This window comes from Mustela nigripes, chromosome 1 (genome assembly GCF_022355385.1).
Source record: "Mustela nigripes isolate SB6536 chromosome 1, MUSNIG.SB6536, whole genome shotgun sequence".
Classification (NCBI taxonomy): domain Eukaryota; kingdom Metazoa; phylum Chordata; class Mammalia; order Carnivora; family Mustelidae; genus Mustela; species Mustela nigripes.
In genome coordinates this window covers 38,507,745-38,525,267 of record NC_081557.1, presented here as the reverse complement: position 1 = coordinate 38,525,267, position 17,523 = coordinate 38,507,745, and the positions used below count along the sequence as shown (strand labels likewise).

Below are 17,523 nucleotides of genomic sequence, written 5' to 3'. Positions count from 1 at the left end.
AAATCTATAAAGAGTTTAGCAAAGTCAACACCCAAAGAACAAATAATCCAATCAAGAAATGGGCAGAGGACGTGAACAGACATTTCTGCAAAGAAGACATCCAGATGGCCAACAGACACATGAAAAAGTGCTCCACATCACTCAGCATCAGGGAAATACAAATCAAACACCTCAGGGAAATACAAATCAAACACCAATCAGAATGACTAAAATTAACAAGTCAGGAAACGACAGATGCTGGCGAGGATGTGGAGAAAGGGGAACTTTCCCACACTGTTGGTGGGAACGCAAGCTGGTGCAGCACTCTGGAAAACAGCATGGAGGTTCCTCAAAAAGTTGAAAATAGAAGTACCTTACAACCCAGCAATTGCACTACTGGGTATTTACCCTAAAGATACAAACGTAGTGATCCGAAGGGGGCAAGTGCATCTGAATGTTCATAGCAGCAATGTCCACAACAGCCAAACTATGGAAAGAACCAAATGTCCATCAATAGAATGGATAAAGAAGAGGTGATATATATATATAATTGAATACTATGCAGCCATCAAAAAAAATGAAATCTTGCCATTTGCGATGACATGGATGGAACTAGAGGGTATTATGCTTAGTGAAATAAGTCAGTCGGAGAAACAGAACTATCATATGATCTCCCTGATATGAGGAAGTGGAGATGCAACGTGGGGTGTTTGGGGGATGGGAAAAGAATGAATGAAACAAGATGGGATCGGGAGGGAGACAAATCATAAAAGACTCTTAATCTCACAAAACAAACTGAGGGTTGCCAGGGGTAGGGGTGTAGGGAGAGGGTGGTTGGGTTATGGACTTTGGGGAGGGTATGTGCTATGGTGAGTGCTGTGAAGTGTGTAAACCTGGCAATTCACAGACCCCTGGGGCTAATAATATATTATATGTTTATTTAAAAATATATATATATATATATAAAGAATAACAGGAGCCAGTTTTCTCACAGGTGGAGAAGAGAATGTGAAAAAGAGAAAACTAGAATGAATCTAAGAGTATCTGACTGGAGAGTTGGAGGTGCCAATATAAACTCATGATTGTAAGTAAGAGATAGAGAAATATGGATGTAAGTATATGTGTGAATACATACATATACTACCTAATTCTGTCCATTAAAATATACTGAGGAAAGTAACACCCCAATAGCACTGAACCAGAAAGATGCCATGTGCTCAAAAAATGATGGGATATTTCAGAAAGACGTGGAAGCCAGTTGAAGGGGCTCTGACTGGCTAAATATGGCATGATATGATCATCAAAAATAAATAATAGTAATGGATTGTACCCAGTTGAATAAAATAGGAGTCTAAGCATCTCTTCAGATTTAAAAAAGTAATAATGAACAAAGTAAAAGTTTGGTGAGACACAGTGTAGTTACATAGTATCAAAGTATTGCCCCATAAATTACATATTAACAAACAGAGGTGACTTATCAGTGATCAAACTTAACAACACCCATAACGTGACAAATTGTGATCAGGCAGGACATAAGAGGATGCAATGAGAACACAGCATGACGACTGTCATATGCCTGTCCCAAATGGGAAGCTTGTATCTAATCACGAGTAAACAGACAAACCTGTATTAGTTGGGTACTTACCCCTAAACTTTGTGGATTAAAACAATATTTATTATCTTTCAGTTTGTATGGGTCAGGAATTTAGGAGAAACTTGGCTAGGGAGCTCTGGCTTGTGCTGTCCTGTGAGGCTTCCGGAGAACTCACTTCCAAGGTGGTGTATTCTTACGGCTGGCAAGTTCATGTGGCCACCGACGGAATGCCTCATTTCATCTCCATATAGGTTTCTCTGCAGGGCTGTTTGAACATTCCCATGATGGAATGGCTGGCTTTCCCCGGAGCAAGCAATCCAAGACGGCAAGGCACAAACCACAGTGTCTCTTAAGACCTAGCCTCTAGGTACACAACACTTTTGTAGCATTCCACTGGTCACACAGGTTATTCCCGAGTCAACGTGGAGGGGACTTACACGAAAACCAGAGGGCGAGAAGCATTGCGAGCCGTTTGGGAGTCTGGCAACCACAAACCCAAAGGAAGGGACAAAATAACCTGCAATCTTCAAAATGATTAAAATCATGGAAGTTAAGAAAATGCTGAGGAAAGGACTCATATTAAAGGAGATGAAAGACACAGGACAACCATATGCAACACATGATTTGGGGTGGGGTCTTTAGCTTGGTATGAGATAATTGGGAAAACCTGAATTCAGTTTGAAGCTGTGAAGTGTCAATTTCCCAATTTAGGTGGTCACACATTCTTGTTTGGAGGAAAGATACTAAAGAATTTGGGGGTGAAGGGGTGTCATGTCAGCAACTTCCTCTCATCGTTTCTGAATATTTGAGATTATTGAAAGAAAAACATACATTCTGTTCAACCCAGAGAAATAATTCCAACTACCTAAAATATTATATTGAAGTTCTTTAACTCAGATAATTTTTAAAACAGAGCTTCTTCATAAAAGTCACAGTGCTTTAAACTTGAGAAACAGAAAATAGACTAAATAAAAAAAAGAAAATCTAATATTTTGTAATTACAAATATGTAAGATTACCTATTTGTAATATGTAGCTTTTTGGTCTTTTTTGTGCATATATTGTATACATTCACATATACATAAAAAAATTATAAACACGATATCATGCTGTTCATATCTTTATCATAAACCTCTCCTCAGACCAATAATATTCTGCCACAGCATAAAAAGAGATCACTTACCCACTTTTATACATCAAGTCAGCCACGAGGCTGAGATTCAAGACAAATTTTGCCTGCCTCCATAGCCTGTCCTTTTTCTCCTTATCCCCTCCCCGTGCCTGCCTCCTTGCCTTTCCCCTCCCAACCCAGCACTGCCTCCCCGCCCTACACCCACCCCCCAGACAGGAAAGAAACAACAACACAAAACAAAACAAAACAAAACAAACAGCACAGATTTTTTTCTCACCCACCAAAATGTATCACTAATCACACTGACGCTTGCCAGCTGTGTAGCTCTGGGATTGCCAGCATCCATTCACACCTGTCTTCCCAGGCTTGTCCAAAGAGGTATATTATTTTTTAATGCATCAACTTTATCCTCAGGGCATTTACATAGCTAATTGCTGTCACAGTCCCTGTTTTGTGATAATCTTTTCAAGAGGTTATTTGAACTAGTGCTGCATGGTTTGCCACTGGCTCTTTTTGAATTGATGATGGGATATGTCTAGGAATGAGTCAATCGTTTGAATATTCACTGTGCACACAATTTTGCATTTTTCTAAAAACTTGGGAGTGCAAAGATGCAAGTGCTAACTCCTTGCCAGGAAGTATTCTGATAGACAACTGGGGAGAGAAGAGAAATGTCTATACAACAATACACAGTAGCATCAGGCAGCCTGTGCTTGGTGATGGGAGTCAAGACAAGCATGATGGGTCTTTATTGTCAGAAAGACGTCATCAGGAAGGAGGAACTTGACCTCAGCCCCCATTGGTGGAGGAATATATGTGGAACAAGTATTTCTGGCAAGAGAAATATAATAATAAAGATACAATGGCAGGAATGTTTTAGACATGTGTGAAGAGGTGAGTATGTTTAGAAGGTGACAGGAAAAAATGGGTAAGAAGTTAGGCCGGGGGGTGGTAGGCCAGAGTGGCACAACTTGTAGAACATGGGACTCTTGATCCTCAGGGTCTTGAGTTCAAGTCTCACATTGGGCATAGAGCTTATTTAATAGAAAATAAATAAAATAAAATAAAGATTGGTTCAAAGAAAAAAAAAAAAAGGCCAGGAACTGATTGTTAAAACTCTTGAATGCCACATCCAGAACAAATTTTATTAAATGGGAAGCAACTTCATTGGATGAGAGTTAGGCCCTAGGTGGGAAATGAGAGTGTAGGGTCTTTTTTTTTTTTTTTTTTTGCAGAAAACTCCCTAGAAAAGGAAAGGGGTAGGCAAAGGAAGAGGAAGATGGGATGATCCTAAAGGGCCAATTAAAATTATTGATAACACTGGGGAAGCCATGCCTGCTGGAAAGGCAGTGCTGGTTGAGGGAAAGATGGAAGACAATGAAAGGAGAAAGAATAATTAGCAAAGTGAGATCTCCAGTGAGGTGAAGGGGATCTGAATCCAGAGCGCACATGTTGATGGAAAAGTTGGAGGAGGGCTTATCTTTGAGAAGAAGGGGAATCACATACTCTGAGAAAGGAGGGTTGGAGACTACCTGAGTATGGAGATGGAGTGGTTTGGAGAAGAGAAAAATGTTAAAGATGTGTTGTCCTGGGTTGGGCCTTGGCTCAGTGGGTTCAGGGCAGTAAGCAAGAAGTGGTCTGTTTTGGAGAGCGATGGTGGTTATTTAAATTGAGATTGGTAGGGATGCCTGGGTGGCTCAGTCGGTTAAGCATCTGCCTTCGGCTCATGGGATGATCCTAAAGGGCCAATTAAAATTATTGAGATCATGACATTGAGTCCCACATTGTCCTCCTTGCTCAGCTGGGAGCCTGCTTCTCCCTTTGCCTACCACTCCCCCCGGTTTGTGCTCTTTCTCTCTCTCTCTGACAAGTAAGTAAATAGAATCTTTAAAAATAAATAAATAAAATGAGAGTGGTAGCTCAGAGGATGGACAGGGGAGAGGCAGAAAGCCTGATCATAGAGTCTAGACCTGCAGAGGCATATCCATGCCCAGAGACCCATGATTAGGGAACATTTCTCACTCATGAGTTGGGGCTCTCTTTGGGGTGGATAAATTCCTCCAGCCATGGTTTTGTCTTCTCCTATGGCCTTGAAATTCTCCGGGGCTAGGATTCCCCAGTTTCTCTGGCAGCACTGTTCAGTAGAATTTTCTATAATCATACAAATGTTCTATATTTGCACTTCCCATTATGGTAACCACCAGCCACCTGGTGGCTTTGAGCACATGACATGTGGCTAGTGTGATAAAATTTTTATTTCATTTATTTCATTTTAGTTAATTTAAAAAGCCACAAATGACCTCACCAGAGAGAGCAGCTACTGAACTGTCTCTTCCTTCTTGGTGAAGGAGGTAAGACAGGAGTGGAGGATAGGGTCAGATAGGAGATTTTGCTATTGAGAAGCACTAGTTTTTTTCAGGATCTACTCTGGTTGACCTTCCCCAAGTGTAGGTTTGCAGTTTCAGAAACTTCACATTCCCTTCTTTTTGCTCCTGATAAATTCATAAGGATCAGTTATTTTGGAAAATTTATTTTTCATGACCAGAGTCTGGGCAGGGCAGGTCTTTACGGATAGGTCTGCCCTTGAATCCATACACCTGGGAAGTAGAATGAGCTATCCCAAGGCTTCTGGATGAGGAAATGTGGAAACTGAGGAGATCATTCCACTCAGGCCAAAGTAGCTTCTGTGGTCCTAGGAGGATGTCTAGAAGTCCTAAGAAGGAGTTCTGGCTTAGCAACAGAGACCTAGATTCAAAATCTGACCCTTAAACATGTTATTTAACCATTTTATCTTATTTTTTAAAGGTTTCATTTATTTCTTTGACAGAGATTACAAGTAGGCAGAGAGGCAGGCAGAGAGGAGGAAGCAGGCTCCCTACCAACGTGGGGCTTGATCCCAGGACCATGGGACCATGACCTGAGCTGAAGGCAGAGGCTTTAACCCACTGAGCCACCCAGGCACCCCTATCTAACCATTTTAATTCCACATCTATAAAATGGAAAGAATGTTACCTACCTGAAAGGGCTGTTGCAGGGGTTACATGTAATTAATAACATTCATATTTATTCTTTTTAAAAAAGGATTTATTTATTTGAGAGTGATCAAGTGTTTGGGGTGAGGGGAGGGGCAGAGGGAGAAAGTCTTTTAAGCAGACTCTGCGCTGAGCATAGAACATGATGTGGGGCTTGATCTCATGGCCCTGAGATCATGACCTGAGCAGAAATCAAGAGTTGGGCCTTAACTGACTGAGCCGTCTAGGCACCCCGTATTTATTCTACATTGATTGCCTGCTAATGTGCTAGGTATTAGGAATAAAATGGTAGGCAAAGCAGGTATGATTCTTGTTCCACTGGGTTATTTCACTGCCTTATGTTCTCATGTGTGAAGATAGTCATTAATCAAATAATTGTGGAAGTATACACTACGTCTTTATAATATAATTATGTTATATAAAATTACAGACTGTGATAAGTCCAGGAAGGAATAATACAGGTGATGTGATTTCTAAAATATGTTTGTAGACTTTTTGACAATCTCCCTTTAAAAGGTAGTATCCAATTCTTCTCCCGTTGAATGTGGGCCAAACTTAGTGACTCACTTCTAATGAATAGAATATGGTAGCAGGGATGCTGTTTGGTTTTTGAAGCTAGTTCATAAAAAAGAAACAGCTTCTTTGTCTCTCTTTCCCTCCCCCTACCTCCCCTCCATTTCTTCCCACTTTCTTAATGTTTAGCTTTTTTTTTTTTTTTAAGATTTTATTTATTTGAGAGAGAGACAGTGAGAGAGAGCATGAGCAAGGAGAAGGTCAGAGGGAGAAGCAGACTCCCCATGGAGCTGGGAGCCCTATGTGGGACTCGATCCCGGGACTCCAGGATCATGACCTGAGCTGAAAGCAGTCGTCCAACCAACTGAGCCACCCAGGCGCCCCTTAATGTTTAGCTTTGAATTCAAGTCACCACTTGGTGTGGAGAACCAAGCAATATGGAGAGATGTATGTATAGAGAAACTGAGTTCTCTTACTAACAGTCAACACTAACTTGCCAGCCATATGAGTGAACAGTCTTAAAAGGGAAACTCCAGTCCCAATCAAACTTTCAGGTAACTCCCTTCTCAGCTGACATGACTACAGTCTCATGAAAGACCACAAGCCAGACCCATCTAGCCCAGCCATTCCCAAATGCCTGACCCACAGAAATGATGAGAGACAATAAATGATTCTTACTGGCTTAAGACATTTAGTTTTAGAAATATTTGTTACCCAGCATTAGATAACTAATACAATTTTAAAAATGTGATTAAATCTGGGGTATCAAGCAAAACAGGAGAAACAATTAACAGACCGTAGGGGAAGGAGAAGATATTCCAAGGAGCTGTCCTAGCACAAACAAGGGCCCTTTGGGCAAATGATCAGTTTGAGGACTAAAAGTTACCCAGGGTGCTAGGAGCACACAGTTGGATGGGAGAGAGACAAGATGGCTGAAAAGGCAGGGAGGTGTTAGATAACGCAGACCCATAGGAATGACTTTTTCTAAATGTGGTAGGATACTCTTGAGTTTTTAAGCAGGTAGAGATGCATCAAGCCTGATAACTTGGTTTCTGGTGCTTTTCCTAGAGATGGAAAACACCTGATGAAGATCTTACTCATAGTGGAAGACCATGGTTTTGGAGATGCTTCTGAGATGCCCAGATGGTGTTGTCCAGTAGGACGTTAGTTATATACATCTAGAGTTTCAAGGAGAGATATGGATTGCATGTGCATGTTTGAAAGACAAGAGCAAACACATACTGATTGAAACCACTGGAGTAAATTAGTTAGAATCAGCTGGAGATAGGATATAAAGTAAGAATAGAAGAAAGCATAGCGTTTGGAATCACACAATTTAACAGCTAGCTGGAGGAGAATGGTCAGCAAAGGACAATGAGATCTAGCAGAGGAGTAGGGGAAACTAGGAAATTGGGCCAGAGAGACTGTTTTAGTGAGGTGATAATCAACCATGTCAGATAATCCAAGATGGGGTCAATGAAAGGCCCACTGAACTAACTAAACGGAGGGCTAGAAAAACATCTGTTTTGAGGGAAGAAGTGATGAAGACAAAAGCCTGAATGGAGAGGGTCGAGGAATAGTGGGAGATAAAGAAATGGAGGAAATGAGGTCCAACAACTCTTTTCTGAAGTTCAGTTGAGAAAGGGAAGAGAAGGCAAAATCTTCAGATGAGGTTGGGGTTTGTTGTTTTAAGATGGGAGGGAGACCTTTGTCTGTTTACATCCTGATGGAAAGGATCCCATGGAGAGTGAAGGTCATGATCTGGCTGAGAGGAAATGGTGTACAATGAAAGGATTATGAAAAAGGGTGGGGGGAGTGATAGGATTCAGAACCAGCTCAAAGCCCTGGGCACATGGGGGGCATCAGAATAATAGTGGGTCTCTTTAATATTTATTTTTAACTTAAAAAATTGTGAAATACAATAGATGTATAGAAAAGAGTGTCTGAAACAAATACAGTATCTCCCCCCACCCCCCGCTCACCCAGCCCCCATCCACGGTTTCTGTGTCTGGTTCAGTTACCCAAGTTCAACTGTGGTCCTGAAGTAGACCATCCCATCATCATCAGGTCAACAGTAGCCTAGCACTATGTCCCGATGCCTGTGCCATTCACCTTGCTTCATCTCATCACATTGTATTTTACCCTCTATGATCACAGAAAGAGGGGTGAGTGCAGCACCAGATATTGAGAGAGTGAGAGAGACCACATTCATATAACTTTTATTACAGTGTATTGTTATAATTTTTCTATTTTATTACTATTGTGAATTCCTTATTGTGCCTAATTTATAAACCAAACTTGATCATAGGTAAGTACGCAAAGGAACAAATATAATGTATATAGAATTCAGCACTATCCACAACTTCAGGCATCCACTGGGGTCTTAGAATGCATCCCCTCAGATAAAGCGGGACGTCTATACAAAGTGTAATGGGTCATTATAGTAAATATCCATATAAGCAGACAAAAATATAACACTGTCTGCATTTCAAACACCCCACATGTTTCTCTTCCTTGTCCCAATTCCCAATTCCTACTGGTAAGCACTATCCCAGATTTATTGGTAATTGGTATTTTTCTATTTTTTTTCTTTCCCATTTTACCACCTCAGTATATACCTAAGTATACTTCAAATAATGCTGTTAAATTTTGCTTGTTTTTGAACTTCATATAAATATAATTGCACTATGTGGATTCTTTTATTTCATGCTTCTTTCACTCAATGTTATATTTTTAGCATTCATCTACGTTGTTGTATGGACCTCATTTGTTGTCAACCCTGTATACTATTCCATTGTATGATTATATTACAATCCATATACTTTTTCTGCTATTACTGGACATGTGGGTCATTTCTTGTTTGGTTGTGTGCTTTTTTTTTTTTTTTAAGTTTTGTGATCCTCTATTTAAAAAAATTTTTTTTCTATGTATTTTTATTGCTTTTAAGTGTTCTCTATGCCTAACATGGGGCTGGAACTCAAAATCCTGAGATCAAGAGTCAGAGGCTCTACCAACTGAACCATCCAGGTGTCCCTCCTGTTTGGGGTTATTAAAAAAAAAAAAAAAGCACCCCCAAACATTCTTGCATGTGTGTCCCTTATGTACCCAAAATTCTCTTGGCTATATTCCTAAGAAGAACTTCTGGATCATAGAGCATGCATATCTTTGACTTCATTCGTTAACACCAAACTTTCCCAGAGGTTATACCCATTCACACTGCTCTAAGTTACTCCACTTCATTAGAAATGAGACAAACTGTATCATTAATACACATCTTTACTTATTTTCTAAAGCAGTATCTTCCTGAGCCAGGTGCTTCCTTAGAGTAAGTTCTAACCTGCCCACTCTCCTTCCTAACTTCAGGCTGAGTGAGTTCTATCTCATCATGAAGTGCTACCATTAATTGGATCATTGTTTCTTTAACGTGTTACAAGTTAGGTTCTTCCTTGGTTAAGACTTGGAAGTAACAAACTCTCTTACATCAGAGGTGATACATATAATACATATAATTGTTACATCTCAGGGTATATCCCTGCACATGGTTGATCTTTTGTTGTCTGTATAGTACTGCAGCTATTTGGGTAGCTAAGTGGAAGGTTGAGAGCATGAAATATGGAGCTGGACTGCCTGGGTTTGAATCCTCACTCTGTACTTTCTATCTGTCCTCAGTTTGCTCATCTTGAAGGTAGAAACCTCACCTCATAGGGTGATGGTGGGTGATTAAATGAGGTAATTAGTGGAAAGTACTTAAACAAGTGCCTGGTATCCAATTGCTTTGTTAAAGATCTGTTACAGTTTTGGGGGAAGTAGAGGTCAGTGATTATGAACATGGGCTGAAGTCAGAAGGAATTCAGGTCAACCCTGTATACTCGGCTCTCTCTGGACTGTGGGTCATTGGGTAAATTGTTAATATTCCCGTACCTTAGTTCCTCACCTGTATAAACTGAGCTACGAATCATTATCTTGTACGGGTGCCACGAGTATTGAAACGGTAAATGCAAAGTGCCAAGGACTGAGTTTGGGTGTAGTACATGCTAGTTGCTGTCATTTTAGCAGGTGGCAGCTACTGTTCCTGCCCTCAGATGCTGGAGGTGAACAGCTGCTGGGCCCTAACATCCATAGGTCCTCTGTACCATCTGGTGGGTAGCTGAGGAGTGTGAAAATGTGTGGAGAGACCACAAAAGTTATTCCCATTTACGTGTATGTCTTGGGAGGTGTACATTTAGCTAAATGAAACCCAGTCCACTTGGACTCAGATGTAGGGGCATCCTAGCACACCGGTAACTACAGAATACAATAGGGAGTCTGGAGCAAGGACTTTTGAGGGTCCTAAGGAGGAAATATCTAGTTGAGTAGTCTTCCTAGAAGAGGTTTTTAAGATAAGCCTCAAGAAACATCCTATCAAGTGGGAAAAGCTGCAGAAAATACTGGTCATGAAGAGCTCTGAATCGCAGGCCAAGGTATTTTTCCTCAATTCAGTAAGAAATAGGATATTTTGTATTGCTGGGTGGCTGTGAGATGGGAGCTGGAGTCTGAAAAATGTTCAGGTACACTGGGCCAACAAACTGTGGTTTAGCAACCCTACCGTCTGGCTTGCACTGCCATTGGACTCTCATACTTTTAGAAGATGATATTTGGAGAGGGATATGCCTAGCACAGTTTTAATGCCAAATTAATTATGTTTTTCTAATACATTTCCAAAAACCAATGCAATGGTGGCTGGGGTCATTACTGTAAACCTCATTGTATCACCTTATTATTGCATGCAAACTAGAGATAAAATGCATTAGTACCCTTTATTAAAAAAAAAAAAAAAGCATTAGTACCTACCTGTGGTAACGGATACATACACACCTGAGAAATTTGTATAGAAATACAGGCACACACAAATGAGTACAATTAAGGTTGGGGAAACGTCAATAAGACGGGTGGACTGAATCAATGTCAATATCCATTCTGTGCTATATTACAGTTGTGGAGGACATTACCATTGGGAAGAACTGGGCAAAGTGAACAAAAGATTTCTTTGCACTATTATTTTTTACAACATGTGAATCTTCAATGATCACAAGAAAAATTTCAATTAAAGAACATTAGTACAAGTTACGTTTTGTATAAAATGTGTCGTTGCAAGTTACATTCTGCTTCCCTCAATTATCCATATTTAGGGGATTTAGGGACAAATAGGCGCCATTATTTATCTTGGGGCCCCAAATGGAAAGGAGAGCAAAGTGCCTAGAAGGAAAGAGGTCAACAGCACAGAAACTGCTTTTGCTACTTCGATCTTAGTGAAACTGGCACAAGACAGTCACCGAAAACGTTAGACAAGTTCTGCCATAGAGGGATGACTTTACCCAGCTATTTTCTGATTTACCCACTGGGTATAATGTGTCACTACTCCGCTTCCAAAGGTGGCGATAAAACTATATATATATATATTTTTAGAATGGAAGAGAAATTTATCCACATACACAAAAGGAGCGGCCTGAAGTTGCCTGATGTAGCATTTTAAAATTCGGGGAGTTTTTGCCTAACCCATTACTTTCGAAAAGTACAATCCACAGGGATGAGAGAACTCAACTTCTTGAGCAAGCTGGAGAAGACCGTGCTAGCAGGGCAGATTGGTTTCCCTTCCCAACAAAAGGGCCGACTTCCACTTGAATGAGCGCCGCGAACTTTTATAAAGTGTGAGAGGGGAAGAAATGGCAGGCTGGGAATCCGGCCCCGGGAAGGCTTCCACCGCGCCACAGAACCACCACCTGAATTTCCAGAAAAGAAACTTCTCTTCCCCGAACTTGCAGACTTCCACGAGTCCTGGAGCGCTCTAAGGGGTCGGCCGAGCTTCCGCGTCCCGTAAGAGGGAAACTGAGGCAGGGAGGGCGCGGCGCGCGCAGCTCCGGGCTCGGCGCCCGCCGGGAGGAAGAAACCCAGGCTTCCAGAGTTCTCCGCGCGGACGCAAGCACCTCGAAGCCTCCCGCCGCCCCGCCCTGCTCGGGACAAAGCCCGGGCCCGCGCCGGGAGACAGGGCGGGGGGTGGGAGGGTGGGCAGGGCGGCTCCCGCGCGCGCCCCGCTCCCCCGTGGGCGCGAGACTCCGCCCCGCCGTCCCTGCGGGGGGAGCCCGTGCCCCAACCGCAAGTCGGCCCAGCCGGGTCCGCCCCGAATCCCCATGACGTCACCGGCGGCGGCAGGCCCCGCCCCCGGCCCCGGGCGGCAGGCCGCATGACGTCACCGAGGCCCCACCCCTCCGGAGCGAGTTCGGTCCTGGCGTTCATTTCATTCCTGTCCTCATTCCGAACATTCTTAGCATCGCTCGCGCCGCGCCGCGCCGCCCGAGCCGAGCCGAGCCTCTGCAGCCGCCGCCGCGGCCCCGCCGCCCGCCGCGGGCGCCCACCAAGCACTTTGCAGACTCGCTTCCACCCTGCGGGCCAGTCCGCGCGGCGGGGCCCGGGCCCGGGGCGGCCGCGTCCGGGGACAGGCCATGCAGTGAAGCCCCCCCACCCCGACCGCCTTTGCCTGGAGCCGCGGGCAGTAGCCCAGTGCGCCCAGCCGGCCCCGGGGCAGGAGCGGTGCTAGGCAGGGGTGGGGTGGCCCGGCCCGGGAACCGGGAGCCGGGGAGGGAGCCGGGCACCGAGCTGCGGGCGGGGGAAGCGGCGCCGAAGTTTGCCTCGGACTCGCCGGGCGCTGCGGCGGCTCCCTTCGCCGAGGTAAGTTGGCGCGCGGGGTGATGCTGGGTGCGGGCGGCGCACCGGGCGCCCGGGGGCGGGGGGCCGGCGGCGCGTCCGGCTCGGGCCGCTCTTTCTCTGCGGGCTCCGCTTTGTGTGCGGCGGGCGGGCACGCGGAGGGCCGGGGCCGGGCCCCGCGCCCCCTTCAAGGTGAGCGGCCGGGCGCCGCCGCGCGAGTTGCCGGGACGCCAAGTTGGGCCGCGCGCTGCGGAGCCCGCGCGGCAACAGGCGGTCCCCGGCGGCGACCCTGGAGGCGCCCGGCCGGCCGCGCCGCGCCCCCCGTGCCCCCCGCGCTCCCAGCGCCTGCCCGCTCGCCCGCACGCGCGCACACGCACACACCCTCACAAGCTCAGCCGGTTATCACGGTTTGCTCGGGGAAGTCAGAAGTTCGCAGCGGGCGCGGGCGGGGAGAGCCGCCGGCGCCGCCTCGGAGCCCGGAGCCTGCTCCCCCCCCCCCCGCCGCCGCCGCCCCCACCGGGCCCCCGGGCGCCCGGGCCCCCAGAGGCCTGCCCGGGGTCCGCGCCGACTCGTGCTGCTGGCGGGGGTTCGCTCCTTCTCAAAGATGAAAGAAGGCACGGTCGCCTTTGCCGCTTCTCCAGGACTGTTGCTGCTGCCGCCGCCGCCACTTCATTGCACATTCAAGTGGAAAATTTTCAGGAGTCAGCAGAAACATTGTGTCCAAAAAAGACTGAGTCGCAGTTACCACCAAACCCTGGAGGAGACTCTCCCTGGAAAACTTCCCTTCGGTAGGAAATACTGGGGGATTTGTTTGTTTATTGGAAGAGAAATGATCCCCAGGAGAGGAGAAAATCAGGGTGTCCTTCTAGTCTTTGTTCGTAGCAGCAACACTGTTTTCAAAAGTCCAGAGGCCGGCTTTCAAGAAAGTTCAACTTCCAGGAGTTTCTTTTTTCTAAAATGCATTTGTGTGTGTGTGTGTGTGTGTGTGTGTGTGTGTGTGTATTTCTTTCTTTTTTTTTTTTTTAAACTGAAGCAACATTTTAAATGAGTTGAAAACAATGGAGGGCTCACACTTCCCTTATTCTTCTCCCACGAAAATAAATAAAATCCAGATCATAATTTTCTTTGCTTTTTAATTGTCTTTCTTTTTAAAGATTTATTTAAAGTTGAATGGTGTCACTGTATAAAAATATTTATGAAACAATGAAATAGCAGCCACCAGCATTTCTCAGGAGGCTTGTTAACTTCTCAGAAGCAAGTGGCTGCCTGTGATTTGCAGAAATGAAAATTGACCTCAGTAAGCACTGGAAACTTAGAGACAGATGATGTTCCAGGAGCGGGTAATGTAAAAAGGCCTGTTTTAAAAACAGTGCCTTGGAGGGAGCCCAGGTCCTGGGACAGAAAGGTCTGCAAAACCTATCAGATTTCAAAATGGTTAAACAAAATTTTAAATGCTACAGATTCTGCAAAGGAGCAGAACACTAAAACATTTCAGGGCAACTGCATGTTTCTTCCTCCCCACCCTCCTTGATTGTTTCTGGAAGTTTTGGTGGTCTGATCGCTTGTGGTGTGCTGGGTTCCTGCAGGTGGTTACCTGAGTAGACTGATCCCTTTTAGGAGCCTGGGATCTGCCTGCATTGTCAGAACAGGCAGTGAGTGGGCTCCTTTCTCTGCAGTCTGCAGTGGCCTTTACTAGTGTGTCCTGCCGGGGGCTTCTCTGCCAGGGTACTCTGAGGCAGTGCTTAGGGAACATATCTTAGGCTGTGCCCGTGCTTCGTCCTTTCACTATCGGGTCTGCCCTTTTGTAAATATCAGGATCTTCGGGGCCAGGCTCAGATCTAACTTTGCTTAAGAATCTTTCTTCTTCAGAAGGAAATAGTAGAACTAATTACAAAGTGACTCAGGAAAGACAAATGGATTTAGTTGAACCTTTGTCAACAGCGAGGTTTTGAATCGTTGATTATTTTTGGGGGGGGGAGGCTTACTTTTCTAATCTCACTATTTCCATAAATGGTCACAGATATTTTTGTTTAGTATTTCTTTGTATGTACAACTTGGTATTGAGCTCTCAGGTTTCAGATTTTAAACAGAGTTTGTAATTCTTTTATTTGTTGTTGGCATAAAAAAATGAGCTGATAAGCTGTATTCATTACTGAATTCTTGCTGATGGTATAAAAGTGCCAGTGTAGACCATTTTATTTTACTTATCATTATTATTATTTGGTTTGCAGTTTTAGGGGAATATTAGAATATATATATATATTTTTTTTTTACAATTTTGAGACAAAACCAATGTGACACTTTGCCTTGACAGTAAGATTTGAAAAAACAGAGGAAAGAATCTTTGTATAGATTCCACCTCTCAAGTGATCTTTCATGGAGTAACAAATAGAACTCCATCCAGAGACCATGCTTGAGAGATTTATGGAGTTTATTGGGTTGTGTGTGTGTGTGGTGTGTGTTTTTCTTTTTCCTTTTCCCAAAACATAAACCAGGACTCACCACGACATGTACTTAATGAGATTTAATTTAAAGAGGGATGGCAACCTAGTTTAGTTTGAGCCAGATTGAAGCAAATTTCTCACGGAGAGGCGGAGAGGTGCTTCCTTGCATTGTGGTACAATGTGTGCCTAGGCCCCAGCAGCAAACTAATTATATGTCAAGGCAGGTTTTGGGCGGGGTGGAGGGTGGGGGGGGACGGGAGGGAGGGGGAGAAGGGGGGAGAGCGACACTGTGGGGGATGTCAGCTTCTTTCAGCTTCTTCCCTTTTCACTCTACCTCTCTTACAGCAGGAATTACGTATTCAGACTCTCACTTTGGAGGACTAATGTCTCCTCATATTAAGAACAAGGACAAGCAAGTCATAATGAAAAGGGTGTTCGGGGTTTTTTGCTGCTTATGCTAAAGTCCTTCAGTAACAGTTTTGAGTTCTGACACTGCAGCTCAGCAGTATTAGAGGGCATTTCTCAGTGGGAAAATCTGAGAAGAATATACTTGCTGTGGATCGTCCGTTTCCAGATCATATCTGTTTTATCTTCAGTGGAAAAGTATGTACCAGGAGCAGTTGGAGAATGTTGAGCTCAGATGTTAGCTAGGCCTTTGAAGAAATGAGCTGTGCCATGAACAATATTTTTAAGGTTTCTTGTTTTAGAACGGGTTGATCTCTCATGTGTGGTGTGTGTGGTGGTCACACCAGAGCCTCTGCATCTGTGGGATTACTTTTTTTTTCTCTAATCTCATGTACTATTATGTGTTAATTGTGAGCATAATTATACTGCCTGCAAATGAAAATCGTGGTGCTTTATCGCTCAAAAGGTTGGTGCAAATGACTGCGTTTAGGAGCCAGCATGTGTAAAAATGACCGTGTTCACGTGCAGACAGTAGGTAGATAGCATTTTTAAGCTTGTATTTTAGGCACGTTGTCTTATTCCCAATAAAGAGATTGCGAAAGAGTAAAAATGCTGCCGAGTGAAAGCTGGGCCTAGGGGTTGGATCCACTTATTGGTAAAACTTTGTAGGTCTGTTTTTCCAAAGACTGAGGACAACGGGCCAGAGCAGGTGTCCGGCCGTCTCAGCAGTGGTGCAGGGAAATCAGAGCCCACCTTTCTGTCCATAAAGGTGTGTACTGCACTTCCTCCTTAGTGGTCAGAGACTGCAACGGCAGCAAGGGCTAGTGTCCTACTTCTGACCTCAGCAAAAAAAAAAAAAAAGTACTGTAAGCTTCTTGCCCTTTAGCAAACTTGGGCTCTGCTGCTGGGCTATTGGGGACTGACTGTTTTTCTTATTTTTTCTTATTTTATCGGTAGAAGCCGCAGATGACGCTGTGGTATTTAAATGAGATCCCAAATCATGTTTGAACAGTATCAGTGATATATTTTATTCTTTCACCTTCACAAAGGTGATAAAATCAAGTAATTCAGGTCCGTGCTAAGCCCTTAATGTTTCAGGGTTGGGCGTTTTGACAAATACAAACTTGGTGCCCCTGGCATTGCAATGACTGCATACTTCCCGAGATCTGGGAAGTTTGGGCCTTCCCTCTGCTGGGATAATTTGTGGAATGCTGGAATATTTGGATCTAAATATCTGGAGTGTTTGTGTGTGTGTTTGTATTTTGTCTCAAAGCTGTAAGGTACTGAGAGTCCCCAGCGTGTAAAAGTTATCATCAGCTTCTTTGACCCTGTCCCATGTCGGAACTTAAGAGTTGAAATAAGAGTTGAAATTCAGCCATCTCCTCAGAGAGATTCCGCTCTCCTCTCCTGGTGTGGACTAAGAGAATTTTGGAATATGTATTTTCACTTTAGTGAAAGCAAATGGGATGCCCTGAAGCGTGGTTTTCGAGGATGATATTTCTTGAAGGGTGGGTCCCACTCCGCTCTTAAGTGCTGTCCACTGGCTTTTTGCATGGTTGGGAGGATTCTCAGAAAAGAGTTTCCATAGCCTGAGAGTCCTAGCTAACTGTGAAACCACTGGCCTCTCTTCTGATTGGAAGGGGGAGGGGGATCTTAGAGGCGGTTTTTCCTACTCTTGGGGCAAGCCAAGGGAAGTCTCCATCCTGGCTGTATTCTGCCCCCCCCCCCCCCCCCCCCCCCCCCC

General features: G+C 44.4%; 1 protein-coding gene across 10 annotated transcripts in view; it reads left to right on the top strand.

The window, feature by feature from the left end:
* The first annotated feature begins 12,484 nt into the window (after positions 1-12,484).
* TEAD1 (TEA domain transcription factor 1) overlaps positions 12,485-17,523 on the top strand; it is a 261,228-nt gene continuing 256,189 nt past the window's right edge. For 7 of the 10 annotated variants that reach the window (XM_059408046.1, XM_059408056.1, XM_059408045.1 and 4 more), the window contains exons 1-2: positions 12,872-12,954; positions 13,572-13,718. The gene's annotated coding sequence lies outside the window, so the exon portion shown is untranslated. Of the gene's footprint in view, positions 12,955-13,571; positions 13,719-17,523 lie in introns of all 10 variants that reach the window. The other 3 variants (XM_059408043.1, XM_059408047.1, XM_059408049.1) reach the window with 3 other exon arrangements.